This window comes from Malaclemys terrapin, chromosome 2, assembly GCF_027887155.1.
Source record: "Malaclemys terrapin pileata isolate rMalTer1 chromosome 2, rMalTer1.hap1, whole genome shotgun sequence".
Lineage (NCBI taxonomy): Eukaryota > Metazoa > Chordata > Testudines > Emydidae > Malaclemys > Malaclemys terrapin.
Genome location: NC_071506.1, coordinates 50427319 through 50445552, shown reverse-complemented (window position 1 = coordinate 50445552; position 18234 = coordinate 50427319).

Below are 18234 nucleotides of genomic sequence, written 5' to 3'. Positions count from 1 at the left end.
ACGGCAGTGAATTGAAAGATGAATGTGCAAAACCCATTCATTTCCTTTTTCCTGTTGTAGCATTTATATATTATTTTTATGTCTCAACTGAGAAAAGTGTAGATATTAATGCAGTCTTTTATGTCACATGGGGTGCTCTTGGATATAGCTTGTGCTACAAGCTTCCAACAGCCTATTTTATATAAACCCTTCGCTGGCAAGCCAATAACAACCGCATGACCTACTGATCTTATATCATGTGACATGCTGTCAAAATGCAGGTCATGATCATAAAGATATAAAGACAGGAAACACTCCTGGGATTTCCATACAGACAAGTAGCAATAAAGTATGAGCTGCCCACAGATACATGACTTTGATTCCTTAGATGTTCAGCTCCTGGTCATTATATCAACTCTGAAATGTGGATTCTTTTTTTCTTTAGTCCTCAATACTTGGTAATTAATCACTGAAAATCAAAACTTATTTCAAGAGATTTAAAAATTATTGTCCCCTTTGTAACTGGCAAAAGGCCAATCCCATATGAGCTCATTCAAAAATAAATGTTTAGGAGATAATAATTGCATACCGGTTAAATAAGCTCCCCAGCTGAAGTGTTTGTTTAGCTCATGAACATGGTTATCACCAAATTTATGAAACTACCTATATATCACATTACTGAAATGTCTAATGTTTAAGGGCTAGATTGTGACCTTAGGCACAATCTTTAGCAAAGTGAAGTATGTAAAAATGCACCACCCAGGCATAGCACTGGGACGTGCTGTGCCTCAGAGACATGCTTTTGAGTCACAAATCCTCCCCTTCAGCCTCCTTGCTCCAGGTAACGGGTAGTAATTTTCTGCTAGCCTATTTCAGCAGTAAATTTCACCTCCACCTCATACCAGCTCAACTTCACTGGCTTTGCCCACCTCCTGTCCCAGCTGCTCCTAGGAAGCAGTAAGCAAGTGTGTAGCTCTGCTTACTCCTGTATACCCAGACCCATCATCTGGGTAGGCTGCAGCAGGATGCTTAGTCCTTGATGCTGGCACATACACTGACACAACTAGCTCTACATAAATTTGAGTCATAATTGGCCTGATAAGGGGGCAGTACAAGGTGGGAAATCTAGGGGCTAGGTGGGCAGCAAAGTGTAGTGAATCCTAGGCTTTGAAGAAGTAGAAGAGAGGAAATATGTTGGGGGGGCGGGCGGAAGGCAGGAAATCACAGAACACCACAATACAGCAAGAACAATACAGAAAATGGAGGGGGGGGAGAGAGAAATAGGCTTAGGGGGAAGGAAGGGTGGAAAACAGGGGAAAAGAACATGGAAGAAATCAGAAAGAGAAGCTCTTCAGGGCAAAGACTGTTGTTTTGTTGTCTTTGTACAGTGATTAGCACAATGTGATCCTGGTCCATGCTGAGGGCTTCTAGGTACTATGATAATACAAATAAATAATAATGAAAGAAGGAAAATAGAGATGGGTAGGAAGAGATATGTTTAGTTGGAGGGAAAGGGGGAGGAACAAGTATGACAAGACCTAAAGAAAAAGAACAGGAAGAGTAAATGAAAATAATGGGGGAGAGAGGGCCTCAGAGTTTGTTGAGGTGTTACCTTGAATCTTTTCCAGGTTTATCAGAAAATATTAATAAACCATTCAGGGCATCTGCTTATGACTTGTTGACTTCTCAATCAACTTTCCTTTTGCATCTTCCAACCCTCATCTTTCATTTTTTCCTGATTCCTAAATTTTGTTTGTATCGATGCTGAAGGTGTCTTTGGAGTGTATTCAACACCCTTGAAAAGCTTTTCCTGCCAGGCAATGTCATACATGACATTACCCATGATATTTTAAAATGTTGACACAAAATTCTTTAGTGTCTGTTTAGATGATGTAATTGAATTAATTACTAATAGCAAACTGCCCACAAGAGAGGAGAAGAGTAACAAATGTCAAGACTTTGCCAGCAGACAATAGGATAGCACCAGGAAAAAATGAGTTTGCATTATGCCATTGGCCAAATTGTAGATAAGCTGGATATTTCGATCAAATTTGTTTTATTTATCCTAGAAATAGGATAAGTACTTCTGGTGAGTGAGCTACAGACATCAGATAAAAGTCCTGCAGTCTTTAATGATAAGACATGGCTATACTATGGAGATGTAAGAGAATATACAAAATTGGCAATGGTTAAGAATCCCACATGTTTCTCATTTGAGTCTCTTCTTTTTTTTCAACAGTACTTGGCATTCAAAGGCAGGATAGCAAATTAGAAGTTCCATTTGGAATACATGATAGTATCACTCCATCAACTATTTGGCAGGTCCAGAAGTTCATAGATCAATATAATTAAGCTTCTTTAAAGACACAAACAGGGTACGTCTATACTGCAGTAAAACACCCACAACTGACCCATGTCAGCTGAATCAGGCTCGCAGGACTCAGGCTGCGGGGCTATAGAATTGCAGTGTAGACATCTGGGTTCTGGCTGGATCCTGGGCTCTGAGACGCTCCCTCTGACTGGAGCCTGGATGTTTACATTGCGATTTTATATTCCTGTGAGTCTGAGTCAGCTGATATTTTATTGGAGTGTATACATACCCATATATTGCTTCCTGTGATGAAGTGCACTAGCTGTTAGGGTCCTGAGAAGATCCCAGGCACTCAGACTAGGACCATTCAAGAAGAGCCAGACTCAAAACCACTTCCCTATCCAGGGCTGTCGAGGTAGCTGGAGCTCACCAGCAAATCAGGCCCAGTTGCTATATAGACCAAGAAAGCAGAGAAAGGAAGAAAATGGGGCCCTGAATACTGGAAAAAGTAGACTGGGTTGTTCAGATGCCCAGAGCAGGAAATCTTGCAGCACACACACACAGGTAGGACCACAGCCCGCAGCAGACAGACTGAAGTCAGCTCTGTGTGAGAGAACTCCCCCAGCACTCACGTGCCCACTCCCTTTAAGGGGTACAAATCCAAAGGTTTTATGAAATTTGCCCCCTCCCTCAATGTGGAGGGAGATTCTTCCTCCCCCCCGTTAGAAATGACGTAAACTGGGTTATATTATAAACAAGCGATATGTTTATTAATTACAAAAGGAGAATTTGAAGTGAATATAAGAGATAATAGATAGAACAAAGCAGATTACTGAACAAATAAAACAAAGTACGCAAGCTAAGCTCAATATACTTAAGAAATAGGTTACAAAATTTAATTTCTTACCCTAAATGTTATTTTAAGCAGGTTTAAGTTTCTGTGGTTCAGAGTTCCAGTTATATTTCTTTTCAGACTGGACCCCTGTCTCAGTCTGGACTCCCCCCCCCCCCCCGCCCCCCCCGGGCCTTCCCTTCAGGTGGCTTTAACAGTCTTTCTTCTTGGGCAGGCAGGCCATGGAGAGGAGGAGTCCCATTTGCTTTCCTCCCCACTCTTAAATAGGATTTACATAAGGCGGGAATCCTTTCCCCCCCAAACTTTACCCCCTCCCTTCCAGTGGAAAGTTACAAGAAGTCCCAGGTAACGTTTAGTATCAGGTGACAAGACCACCTGACTCTGTAGTCAGTGGCAGTATGGAGCGTCCACAGGAAGGCCAAGCCTTTTCACACTCCATTGTCCTCGCTGATGGGCCATCCGCCCTGTCTGGCTTTTGCATTGTTGTACCTGAAGTGTTGGCAGTAGGCGTCACCCAAAGTAGCATAGTTGAAATACAGATACATAGTCACTGTTCCTAACTTCAGATACAGAAATGATACAGGCATACAAATTGAATAATTGCATTCAGTAAATTACAACCTTTCCAATGATACCTTACAAGACCCATCTTGCATAAAGTATATCTCACCTATGTCATATTCATATCAAGCATATTTTCATAAAGAATATGGAGTGAAATGTCACAATTCCATCCCCAAACCATACTTTATACTTCTGTGATAGTCTCTGTCATGGGATCTCAAGCCACTTTACTAATATGAATGACTTAATCCTGGAAATAGCCCAGTGAGGTATATATTATTGTGAGTTTGCTCTCCCATGCCAGTTCTTCTAATTTGTATTGCCAATGTCACTTACTAGTCACAATTGTTGACTCTTTCCTTAAACTATTATTGTAAGTAAGATTGCTTTATTAGGCCTACTTTAATCTTCCCTTCTTAGGGCCAGAGTGTGAAGTCATAATTCACATTAGAGAACCATTACTCACCTGAGTAGTTCCACTGGAGCAAATGGAACTACTTGACTGAGTGATGCTTGTATTCACACTGGTGAACAGTTACAGTCTAGCCCTTAGTAATTGCGTACTACCGCTGTCACTAGTGCAGGATCAGAACTTTAGTAACCTTGGATGAAATCCTGGTCCAATTGAAGTCAGTGGGAGTTTAGCCATTGACTGACATCTAGAGAAAGGATTTCACCCCTTATAGCATTCCTGTGCAATATCTGTCATAAAATAATATAAATTAAAAAAAGGGTGTGTACGTTTAGCAAAGGAGTAAAAGAGAGAAGATGGAAGAAGTAAACGAAAAATTCCCATTTAAGAAGACTTCCTCATCCTAAAAAACAGCCTTTGAGTAAATCCAGAAAATAAATTCAGTGCATACTCTGATTCTGTTGTAGAAAACAAATACACTAAATGGGCTGTTTGGAAAATTAAAAAAAGGATTTGAAATGAACTCTGATTTATCATTCCAATGTTAGGGTCTTTGATGACTCAGATTGAACATTAATGGTTTTTCAGCTATCAGACCTTTAGCACAGACTCTGTGGATTTCACTGTTGTTATAAAATGCATGTTTTAAATACTCCAGCTCAATCCCTGTGCTGGGGCAGAGAGGCCTCACGCTGGCAATGAGTGGCGTTAAAGAGTTTGACAGGTTCGCCACTGGCAAGGAGAGGGCTAAGGAAAGCCTGTGGACCCAGGTGACCCTGCCCTGATACACCTGTAACAAATGTCAGAGAGGAGAGCTAAAAGGAGGAGAACTAGATCAATTTGGGGTTCACCAGGATGGAGGATAGGGCTCTGCTTCTCTTGATGGGACAGATATCTGGTTGCAGCCCAGAGGCAGAATTCATTTGCCAGACAGATCAGCCCCCCTAGAAGGGACAACCCAACCCCGAGGGGAATCTGCCGAAGTACAGATTGTCTGAGGACAAGCCATGTTTTGTGGGACCACCTTGTTTTGAGATTTTTTGTTTTTTGTTCCTGATTGCCCCAAAGGGGCAGAACTGAAGAGTGCTTTGGCCAAAACACCACTGCACTCAGTGTAACACAGACAGGGACATACCAGCGGAGACCCACAGCTGGGTGCTCTAAAGGGCCACAAGGGGGTGCTGCCCCAGCAATGCAATTACACCCCCTTCACCCAAATGTAAAAGCCAGGACTTAAACAGTTACTGGATGATGTGAAGCTTATTTCGGTTCCCATTACTCATTAAATTAAGTATATTATCAGTGAAATGAGTCTTCTAGTTGTTGGAATGCATAGCCAGTGGCTTTACAAGATATTCAAATTACTTGATCAAAAAGCCTTAGGATCATATATGTCTGCAGAGCAATTAATTGGTTAAATTATTTTTACTAGATTACACTGCTCTACAGCCAAAATGCTTCTGAAATAAATGTAGTCAAATTTTACTAATTCTGGGTCACTGAGAACGAAAATGATGCTTAAAATTGTTGATTGGCTCTAGTTTTCAAGATATGCTATTGGGTCAGTATATACGATCCTTGACTTGGGAATGGCGGAGGATAAGTGAGTTATAAAGGGAAGGGATCTCAATTTAAATCAGAAATGACTAAAATACGTCTTTGACTGGATCTATGAATAAATCTATGACTGGGTTTGGACAGTACTTACTTTTTAGGCAAAACAATGAATGATGCGATCTGAAGCTGGTATTGCGTCATACATGATATGAATTGCATCATGTTATTCCTAGAAGTCATGGATGACGCAATCATAACGAAGCTTACATCACTCTGCTGAACAAATTGCCCTATATCAGCTCTAGAAATCATACAGTGTCGTGCTCTTATTTGTCAGCGTTTGATTTTGCAAAGGGACACATTTCTGTTTAGCCAAAGTGAGCTGAGATGCCTCGTACTTGCGTGAACAGTGCAGATAACTTCTGCTATGTTTGTGGTGAAGTGACTTTTGCATCACAAAACCACAGTATAACCACTATGGTTAAGAAAGCCTATCACCTTTCTTTTGGTTGCAAAATTGGAGATCAGGACAAGAGGTGGGCCCCACACATATGCTGCAACACTTGTGCAACAAATCTTCGCCAGTGGTTGAACAGGAAAAGGAAATCTATGCCTTTTGCAGTGCCAATGATTTGGAGAGAGTCAACAGATCATACCAGCAATTGTTACTTCTGCATGGTGCCTCCAGTTGGGAAAGGTGTGTCAAAGAAGAAAAAGTGGACTGTGCATTATCCAAACATTCCATCAGCTATACGCCCAGTACCCCACGGAGAAGGACTGCTGGTTCCTGATGCACCAGAATCATTCTCACTTGAGTCAGACGAGGAAGAGGATGAAACTTCATTTTCTCCCCTTCTCCTCCTCTGAACCATGCCTCATAACACAAGTGAACTGAATGACATTGTCAGGGATTTGGAACTACCCAAGAGTGAGGCAGAGCTGTTGGGCTCTAGACTATAGCAGTGGAATCTCCTGGCAGGTGATGTTAGGGTTTCCATGTTCCGTGACCGTCAAAAGAATCTTGTCCCATTCTTTTTCATGGAAGGTGATCTTGTAGCCTGCAACAACATCTATGGTGTGATGGCAGCCCTCAACATCGTTCACGATCCAGATGAGTGGAGACTGTTCATTGATTCATCAAAGATGAGTTTTGCCATCAATTCCAGTTGGTCATGCAGTCCATACGAAGGAAACCTATGACAACATAAAACAACTTTTGAGGTGCATAAACTATGACCAACATCAGTGGCAGCTTTGTGGCGATTTGAAGGTTGTTGCTCTCTTGCTTGGTCTGCAGACAGGATACACAAAGTACTGCTGTTTTCTCTGCGAATGGGATAGTCGTGCAAGAGATTCCCACTACATCAAGAAAGATTGGCCGCTCCGACAGTCATTGGAGCCTGGGAGGAAAAGTGTTCAGCATCCACCACTTGTTGAATCAAGGAAGATTTTGTTACCACCCTTACACATCAAGCTGGGTCTGATGAAGAACTTTGTCAAGGACATTGACAAAACACAAGCAGCTTTCATGTACTTCCGTGGAAAATTTCCAAGGTTAAGTGAAGCTAAGATAAAGGAAGGTGTCTTCGTTGGTCCTCAGATTCATGAAGTTCTTCGAGATGATGCATTTGACCATGCACTGCGTGGCAAGGAAAAGACGGCATGGAAAGCCTTCCAGTTAGTGGCAATACATTTTCTTGGAAACAACAAGGCAGACAACTACAGGTTGTTGGTGGAAAACCTCCTCAAGGCATACAAAAGCCTTGGTTGCAACATGTCACTAAAGATACATTTTTTGCACTCTCATCTAGATTTTTTTCCACCGAACTGCGGATTTCACCAGGACATTGCAACAATGGAGAAACGCTACCAGGGCAAATGGAGCCCATCAATGCTTGCAGACTATTGCTGGACAGTGACAAGAGATGCTCCATTTAATGAATACAAGAGACAAGCCAAGAAGCGCCGAGTAGACACTGAATAGGACTAAACTATGTACATAATAGTTTTTTGCCTTTTTGTTTCATAATAAATCTTATTTATATAACCCTTTTGCTGATTTTTACAGTGTTACATAAACAGGACAGGTGAAATATTATCATGTAAAGCAACCATAAACACATGAAAAGACCTAGGTTTACAATTTATGATTAAAACTCTACTATCTACACAATATACATAGACATAAAATGTAAAAACTTAAATATCTTAGAAACGGTAGCCAATCAGTTGTTTTAATTGTCATATTTGAATTCAGCACATCAAAATACATAATAAATAAATCATTTTATCTCTGAAGCAGACTACTTCTCAAAAATTGTAGACCAGTGTTATTTGTGTTGTGGTCTCTGGATTTTAAGCTTTTTAAAAGCTTTTTAAGCATTTTATGAATCCAGCCAGTTCTATGGAAGGATCCCCTCAGGAGGCTAGTGGTGGCACTTCATTTGGCCTTCTTCAAAGTCAAATGTGCCATGAACAAGCTTCTCTGTACTGGAAAAAGAGAAATATTTAGTATGCTGTGAAATATTTAATATGTGTACCTCCCCATGAATTTTGCTATCTACAAGCAACAAATTCCACTCTCAATATTCTTTCTTTATTTCTCTGTGATAGTGGAGAGCATTTCTGAACAATAGATCAACATTTCCTATTCCAGCTTTTACTGTGTAAATACAGCAAATATTATATATATATATATATATTTAAAAGGTTGCTCATTTCAATGGTTGTTTTAGTTTCATAAATTTTTGTTTTGTTTTATGTGTCACCCTTAGAATGATTTTTTTGTAATAATCATGTCCTTCAAATTAGAGTTTGTGCCTTGTAACCTGTAGAGTTATTTAGGTTTGAATTCTGCAAACTTTATACAACCAAGTAGTCACAGTATTTCATACTACTCAACTTGAGTAAGTGCTCTACTGTATAGTTAAGAGCTCTTATTTCTCAATAGAAAGGCTTTTATCATAAATTAAGGTGATTGTACAATAACATTTAAAACACAATGGTTATTAAAAAAAACATGATATTAAAGAAGTTTCCAAACTGCTAGCAGAAGTCTGAAAACTAAACCCATTCGCCATATCAAAGTAAGTTCTTAAACCCTGCTCATCACCATGATATCGGAGTACCTCATGCTTTTTTATTAGAATGGATTCAAGAAGATCTCAGACTCTCTCTATTTTTATTTCCTTCTGTAGGTATATTTGTGCATTTTTAAATGTGACTTTAGGCAGTTATTGAGGCTACATCAAAGAAGTAGGTTTTCAGTTTTAATGTGAAACTTTTGAGGTTCCTGGTTATTCCAATGTCTTCTGGCAGTTCTATAGTCATGGACTAGTTGCTGAGAACGCTGTCTCCTGAACACATGAGATTTACTTTTGAGGTTGACAGTTCTATTGATCCAGTGGAGCCTGTGATGATGTAGATCTATGTTTTCCTTCGTGTAACCTGGGCCAGTCCTATATAAGGTTTTGAAGAGGAGAACTAAAACCCTGCAATTGATCTCTATATTCTATAGAGAAACCAATGAAGAGAGCAGAGCACTGGACAATGTGTTCTTAGTAGTCTGTGTTGCTTTGAAAGAAATCTGCTGCATTATAAACCAAGAGCTTTTTTCTTTAAGGCTTAGTGGTTTGATTCATAGGCACATTGTGTTACAGTTCTCAAGTCTAGAGGTCATGAATGCAACTGTATTCTAGCAACTTCATCAGAAAAATCCTAAGTGAATAATTATACCTGGTAGAATGCTCTGAAGATTAACAAATTCATGTTCCTGAACTCATCTTTGTGTCTATGGGAAAACAAATTCCAGAAGAGAGTGTTTCCCACTGAGAATGCCTTGTCTTCTGCTCCCAGGTATCCATATCTGGGGCCTATTAGGTAGGGCATCCAGTTCATAACTTTCAGGTCAAAGCATGTAGAAAGAGGCAGTCTCTAGGTACTCAAATAAAAAAAAGTTAAATATTGCAAAAACAGCACCTTAAGCTACAACTGTAACTGACTTGGATTTGGGAGCAGTCTTTAAGCAAAGGTGTAACGGACTCCATTTGTGAAAACTCAAATAAATATCCATCCAAAGTGGAAAGAAAAACAAATCCAGTTTTGAAATGGAATTACTGTTTTTCAGGTTAAATGCATTGATACTTCCTCCTTCTTGATCTTTTCCAGCTTTGTGATGAACTGAGTACCTACCAGAAAATATCTGGGCTAATAATGGTTTTGCGGTATCATCCAGCTAGGTTGTGGTAACACATGCAAAGTGGAGGGCTTTATCCATGATCATCTGAATAATTAAACTTAATCCATCTAAGATATTGTGAACTATTGTTTTGTAATTAGTCTTGCATTAAGCAGTTTGAAAACATAGGGTAAGCTCCTTATCAAATTATATCCTGGGGCCCTACATTAAGACCAGGAGAATGATATTGAAAACATGCCTGTTCTACATCTTATGTAGTCTCTTTCAACCTAGTCATCTCCTATCCACTACTACAGTAGAAAGTGAAGGACCCAAGCAGCCTCTATTATGAATTCCCTCATGCATCTTGACCTCCATAATCTCACTTGTCAGCAACCTTCCTCCATTCTCTTGGGCACCAAAAAGTGACTATCAAAGTGGCATAGATGATAGAGGTTGGCAAATGAATAGGGCTCTCCAGAGCAGGCTCAAATGGCCATCTACCTCACCATTAATACTTTTAAACAAAACAGGACAGCCATAAAATCCTCCCTTCTCTAATGCCAGAGGAAATAATTCACCTTCCTAATGCCCTCTCCAATCCCAGTGAATCCTTCACACCTGGTACATCTCTGACCTCCACAAATTATCCAGTTCTTTTACCCCACCTAGCAGTTCCCAGTTCTGAGTGATGTTTCACCTAACTGGCATATGCCACCACTGTACACCCACAGCCTTCACCTTGTCCCTGGATGCCTAGGAGGACAGGTAGACAGACAGACCATGGCCATTTATCAAAAGTCAAGAGGGGTATAGAGAAACAATCCACCCTCCCTTCAGCAACATTTTAAGAAAATGTGACTAGCCCTTCACTTTCTTCAGTCTCGCAGTCCCTCCCCCGCCCCACCCCACAAGATAGCCCTCCATTCTCAATGAGCCATTTAATCACCTCCCTTCACAAGCACAGTCCTCTTTTTCAGTAGCCTCATCTGACCTCTCCCTTTGTAAAAACAAACAAAAGTTCCCCTTCTTCCACTATTGGCAATGCATTCCTCCCACTAGGCAGCCCCTTCCTCCAAAGTCGACATTTAATAGTATCTAGTGATATTATGGTGCCTCAATTTTTGGGTGCCTAATTGGAGACTCCATTAAGGGGCCTGAATTTCAGAGGGTGGGTGCTCAGCACTTTCTGAACGTCAGGCCCTTTTAAAGTGTCTCCAGTTGGCCACCCAAAACTCAGATACCCAAAATCACTAGTCCCTTTTGAAAATGTAGACCTGAATCCCTAAATCATCACATAAAAAATGACATAATTAATTCCTCCTAGCCTTCTATCACTGGCCTGCCAAAGTCACTGGTCCCCTATCAAGCTGTAGAGGGCAGCTGGATGTAAACATCTTAAAGGACAGCCTGCACCCTCCTTCCCCCACGGTAATGACGCTGCCAAGAAAAGGTGGAGAATAAGCCATGGTAGAGGACTCCCAGCATTATAGCTGTTATAGATATTATATTTGTTTGAATCAATGTTATACTTTTCCACACGGCACTTTAAAGGACTCCCCCACCCCCATATGCCCTCAACAACAGCCTGGAAAACTTTAGCTGATTCTTTAGATGATTTTTATACTGGGAAGCTTATACTAGTTCCCATTGTTCTACTGACTAGAACCAGATTCTGATATTGTTACTTACAGTGAGTTCCTACTCCAGCAGAGTCACTGAAATCAATGGGACTTCACAAAATAAGGGTATCAGAATCTGAAACCAGGAAAATAGTTGTCCCTTCTGTCCCACACTAAAGCCATTGAAGGGGCAAATTACTATAGCAACCCGATATTTACTCTTTGGAAACAAACCCTGAAACTTGAGCGTACAATAAACTTCCAAATCCTGTGAAATTGTAAAAGTTAGAGACTTTTAATGTTGGTCATTGCAGCTCCCTTTCCTTTTACATTAGCTCTGTTTTAACATGTACTCTGGAAACGTAAGAGCAGAGTGATAATTAAATGTGCAAAAGAGTATAGGCCTATAATTACAATATCAGCCGCTGATTATAACTTTTTAAATTATTCTCTAAAATGACAAGGACCTTAAAATTAAAATAAATAAATAAATAAAATACAGGTTCTTAACTTATTCCTATCACTCAACAGTCTGACTGTAAAAGAAATGTGTTTATTAACACTGACAGTAATTATCCAGGAAAAGAAAGTGATAACCTTTAACATGTCAAACTCTTTCAGCTTTTCAGACTTAAAACATACAATTTCTGAGGTGCTGTCAAGTATATTTAACTAATAAGAGCTCTACTGCAATGCACTGACAGTGTGTTGACAAGCTCCAAGTCTGTACAAGATCAAGGTGGCTTAGAACCTTGTACCAATTATCTATGTCGGATATATAATGGTCTCCTATAACTGTCATGTTTGCATTGAGAGAGAGAAAAGATACCTTAATGAGGTATATGGTACCATGGTCTTTGCTGTTCTGAGCTACTCAGTGTCATAGATGGAGGGAAAAAAAAGCCACTTCTAAATTAATCCTGGACAGTATGGATTGGGTAGAGGATTCTCAAAAAAATTCTCCCCACAAATATGCAGGCTGGCTGCATGGGCTGTCTTAGGCTGTTATGTCAGGGTGGACGTTGAATTGATAGAAAATGGCATGAACTTACTTGATGCAACAGAATCCATCACAAAAGAGAACTGTGTATGAGCACAGACTGACATGACGTTTTTATGACAAATAAAGTAATAAGAAAGGAAATTTGTTGGGTTTCATCTCTATCAACCAACTGAAAGCACGTAAATGAGCATATTGTAAATATTTACAGAGTCTTCTGTATCAGAGCACGGTATGATTGTTTGCAATACCCAGCATAATAGGGCAACCAATCAGAGCCGATAGGAAAACAGTTTTTTCTTTTATTGAAAATTCTGATGAAATGGAAAAAAAAATATTTTTTCAGTTTTCAGCTGAACAGTTTTTGACAAAAGCTTTACATTTTCCAAGGAAAGCAGACACTTTTGTGAAATATTTCATACAACTGAAAATCTAATTTTCCACCAAACATAATTTTAACAGAAAATGTGTGACTATCCCTATAACCTATGCGCCTTCTCCTTGAAACCCTCTTGGATTTTGAAAATATAAATTCCAAAAGTCAGAAAAAGACAGCAGAGGCTTTTTTCAGTGCCTTAGCTAGACCAGAGGGATTAAATTGAGCAACAGATGAACCAGTTCAGGATAAAAATACAAAACAAACTGAAATGCCCCTTTATCCACATTGTAATTTGAGGCTTAAGGGAAATGCAGTTAATCTTTTGTTATTTTTTAATTATCATGCACCTCTGCATTTCCTGGTTTCACTCTGAAACAAGTGAGGGGAAAATGACTGACTCATTTTTTAAAAGGAGCATCAAATGGAGGATGGGGGTGTGGAATCAGGTTGTACTTGATAAGTCTTTCTTTAAGCAACTTCCACTGTGATAATGGCAAAATGAACACAGAACCAGGTTTCTATTAGCTACAAGTCCACCAAGCTAATTTCCATTTACTTTATGCTCAATTTTACTCTTAGTCTTAACACAGGCAAAATCTGCTTAGTTTATTTAACAGAGCTCTGCAAAAACAACATTAAATAGGTCACAAATGGCCTAAGTACAAAGAACTCTTCAACATTGTAACCAGCACAATTACCTCATAGGATTCTGAAGTGACTGGAGGAAGAATACACACTAAACATATATTGGAAAACTATGTTTAATAAACCACACCAAATATCAGGTGTGTTACAGTCCAACCTGCAGAGATGAAGTCTTGTGAATGCATTTAACATGATAGAGAAAATTCTCTGAACTGTGATTTACACATGATTCAAGAGTTCAGGGTATTCCTATTGAAATAGTTGAGTGCAAAATTCATCTTTCTTCCTTCCTTTGCTCATACCATCTCTGAGACTGTTTCCAGTGGTAAACATCATAAATGGTTTCCTTGCCAATCCAGACAATCCTTGCCATTTATCATAAACTACTCCATGGTTCCTTCTGAGGAAGAAGAAGAAAGGAAGGGATCTGTACTTGCCAAAGTACTGGTTTTCAGGCACCATCTGCAAGAGGCACGATAATTTCTGCTCACCAGCATTTTAGCAATGACAATAGGGTCTCCATGTATGGTTTTAAAAAAAACATAATTTGGGCATGAAAGGGAAAGTTGCCACAGGAAAATTGTATGGTCTCATCTTTACTTTTTGGACAAACAGTTGCAATAGGTGGTGAAGTTGAAATATGGATGTCTTCATTTTTTTCTTATTTAGCTGATTGATCCCCAAACACCCTACTACATTTCAGGACTGAACAATGGCACTCAGCAGAGTTGCCATTTTTTCTTTTTCCATAGCCGGTGATAAAACAAAGGGCCAGATTTGGAGCTTGTGTAAATCAGCATATTTCTATTGACTTTAACATAACTGTGATTATTGTCTGGCTATACCCGCAGGACAGAAGACTCTGGATATGGTTTAATCAGGCCCCAACTTTATTATTAAATATCTGGGACTACTAGCAGATAAACGTGTACAGTGCAGGTAACTCCAATATCATTTTAATATCTATTTGGGAACTTCTGCCAGTCCCCCACCCCTTTTCCCATCCTGGCCCCCAGTCATCTCATTGCTTGGACCTTACCATCCTCCCCTAATGAGAGTTAAGATGCTCTATAAATGAGGTGAGGGATTGGGGTGGATCCATGCCCTGCCAGTCATAGGCATCCTCAACCTCCCCCGCCCCCACTCCTTTAACAAATACCTCCTTCCAAGCCATTTAGCTGCTCACTGTATCCCTTCCCTATGGAGTACCTGCACTAGACATCTGCCCCGCACTTACATAATGAGTTGCAACATCATAGCCTAACTCCCTTCCCTGCCCACTGTAACAAAGTCCCTCTGCCTCCCCCACAGAACACACTGTGGGGTAGATGAAAAAAACCCACTCCACCTGGGCCAATCTGGTGGTGAGGGAAAAATTCCTTCCCAGACCAGATGCCCACAGTAGGTCCTGACCAAACCTGGTATTTTGCCACTTCCAAGGGTGGGAGGGTGGGTGCTGCTTCACATGGTCAGGGAAAGAGGGCGTCCCACACCAGGCTTGCCCTTTATCAACTTTCTAGCCCTTCAGGTCCCTTGGGGATGAGTCAGCATTGCCGCGCTGACCTACTCTGAGTTTTCAGCAGCATCTATGCCTCTCTTCCCCACCTTAAAGTGACATATCCCCTCCTCCAACAAGCCAAACAATGCCCCCCCACTTATATAATCAATGTCTGATAAATAAATATATCTTGTAGGATTATAGAAGTATAAGATTGACAAGTATTTAGGTGTGTTGAGTGTGTATTAGGAATGTAAGTAATGTAAAGCAGTAATGCATGGGCTATAGGCTAAGGCCTGTAGGATTTCAATTTACTAACACTAGGCCGCAGGCTTAAGTAGACTTGACGCAAGTGGGTGATCTAAGACTAACCCTTTGCTAATAAGACCACATGATTATTGTAAAAGATGTGCGAGTAGGTGATGTTACAGAAAAATATATCACAAGACACCTGATTGAAACACCACAGAAAGTTCTGTTCTGATCTTCAGGTTACCCTGGAAACAGGTTGACGTAAAGGTTAATCAGATGCTAATAAGGAAAACAGGAACTAATAGAACAAGGGTGGGCAAACTTTTTGGCCCGAGAGCCACATTTGGTTATGGAAATTGTATGGCAGGCCATGAATGCTCACAAAATTGGGGGTTGTGGTGCGGGTTCTGGCTGGGGGTGCAAGCTCCTGGGTGTGGCCAGAAATGAAGAGTTCAGGGTGTAGGAAGGGGCTCCAGGCTGTGGGGGTGGGTTGGGATGTGGGGGTGGTGGGGATGAGGGCTCCAGCTGGAGGTGCAGGCTCTGGGATGGGGCTGAGGATGAGGAGTTGGGGGTGCAGGAGGGTGCTCTGGGCTGGGACCGAGGGGTTCGGAGGATGGGAGGAGGATCAGGGCTGGGGCAGGGGCTTGGAGCGTGGGAAAGGGGAAGGGGTGCAAGCTCTGGGCGGTGCTTACCTCAAGCTGCTCCCAGAAGCAGCGACATGTCCCTCCTCTGGCTCCTACATGGAGGCGTGGCCAGGCAGCTCTGCGCACTGCCTTGTTCACAGGCGCCACCCCTGCAGCTCCCATTGGCTGTGGTTCCTGGCCAATGGGAGCTGCGGGGGCAGCATTTGGGGGTGGGCAGCATGCAGAGCCCCCTGGCTGCCCCTACATGTAGGAACCAGAGGGGGATATGCTGCTGCTTTCAGGAGCCGCGCAGAGTGGGGCAAGCCCTGGACCCCACTCCCCAGCTGGAGCGCTGGAATGGGGCAAGCCCCAGACTCCGCTCCCTGGCGGGAGCTCAAGGGCCAAATTAAAACATCTGGAGGGCCGGATGCAGCCCTGGGACCATAGTTTGCCCACCCCTGTAATAGAACAGCCTATGGAAAGTGGGGCACCCCAACATTTATGGGGTGTGGAAGTACAGATAAGGAAAAAAAGATTGGAACACTCAGGCACATGGAGAAGGTGTAGGTGTGGTCAGAACAACAATATAAAAGAGGTTCCCTGGTTGAGTAAAAGTGGAAGGACCCCAGTAGGAACCACCCCTTTCTTGATGACCACCAGACTCTATAATATATTTGGGGATGTGAAAATGGATACAGCATTGGCTATTGCTTGGGCTCTCGCAGGTTGTGCAGATTTGTACTACAAACAAGACTGTTTACTTCTAAATGTGTTTGTGGTCACTGTATTCATTCTTCATGTGCTCCTAAGAGTCTCTCAGTCTAAGAAAATCGTCAAGGATAGCTTTCACCCTATTAATCTGAAAACCTGGGGTGGAAGCTGAACTCACAGTGAAATAACAAAGAACTATCAATCAATGCAATTTAAAATAAAGACTACAATTTACAAGCTGGCTATTAGAAGTTAGAAAAAGGAATAATTTCACAGGTGTATGAAATCAATTAAAAATAAATTGTCATTTGGAGCAGATAAGTAAAATGTGATCTGGCAGCTGCAGTCCACTGCAACTATTGAAAATAATTATCACAGTTAAAGGTCGAATTGGAAAGGAAACAGAATATAGTACTTACTTTTGAGGTTCATAGGGCAATAGAGATGTATATACAGTGTGTGTGTGGGGAAATCTAGTATTATGTAAAATGATACATTCTCTGATGTTTGCTCCTTAATTGGGGTTTAAGTGATTTGAGAGAGACCACTGGAAAATCAATGAGCATGTTTCTCCTCTTGCTTACCACTGGTTTTAGGCTGCTGTAACTCCATTACGGAGTTATTCCTGTTTGACATCAGCTGTAACTGTAGTCAGAATCAGGCCTAAGAAGTCATCTTCCGATGAGACTATTTAGGGGTAGATCATGGATTTTAGAGTTAAATTATGGCCCTGGTTCTACCTTTGTGAATTCAGAATAACTACAATGGCTTCAGTGTCACTGAAAGCAGAATTTGACCAATTGTTCTTTCTGGATTTGAGACCTAGAATAAAATTAATAAAGACTTAAAAAATTGCCCAAGGCTTAATATAGCTGTTTGTTGAAAGGAAAGGCATTCATGCCACAGGAACTTTGCAGACAAGGAAGAGTAATGAAGCTTTTGTTCTGCTGACTTTGTTTCCTTTCCCATTACTGCTCATTATTAAACACATTTTTGTGTTCCGTTTCTTCTGCAGATAAATTAACCTTCTGCCTGATCCCACAGTGATAACACATACAACTTCATTATTGGATCAAGTACAGAGGAGAAAAATCGGCTGCTAGAGAGTAATCTCCTATTTTATAGATAGAAACATTCACAGTTAGAAAAAATACAAATATATTTATGAAAAAAGGCAAAAGATAAATGGCTGTAAGTATAACATAAGATCACATATCCTCACTCACCCCACACAAACACACACTGCACGAAAATACACCTTGAAAGTCAGGCGTACATCTGGCATCTCAAGCGCATCGCTGATGCTCTATATTATTTCCGATAACATATTTCAAATTATTGGCAAGAAAAATTAAAATGATGATAAAAATAAAAAAAAAGATACCAGATAACAATTGTTGGCAAGATATAGTCAAGAAGATGAAGTATGGTCTCAATTCCATCTTTTCTGTCAAATGTTATGAGTATCATTCTTCATGGGTTCAAATTGATATGGCATAATATTACCTGATGTAATACAATCTTTTATAAACAAGTAAGCAACAGAAATCTATCACAATGGAAATTTTCTTGGTTACAATACAAATCCGCAGTTTTTTAATAATAGTCTTGTAGATATCCAGCAATCTGCTCTTGCAAACTGAGGGTGAAA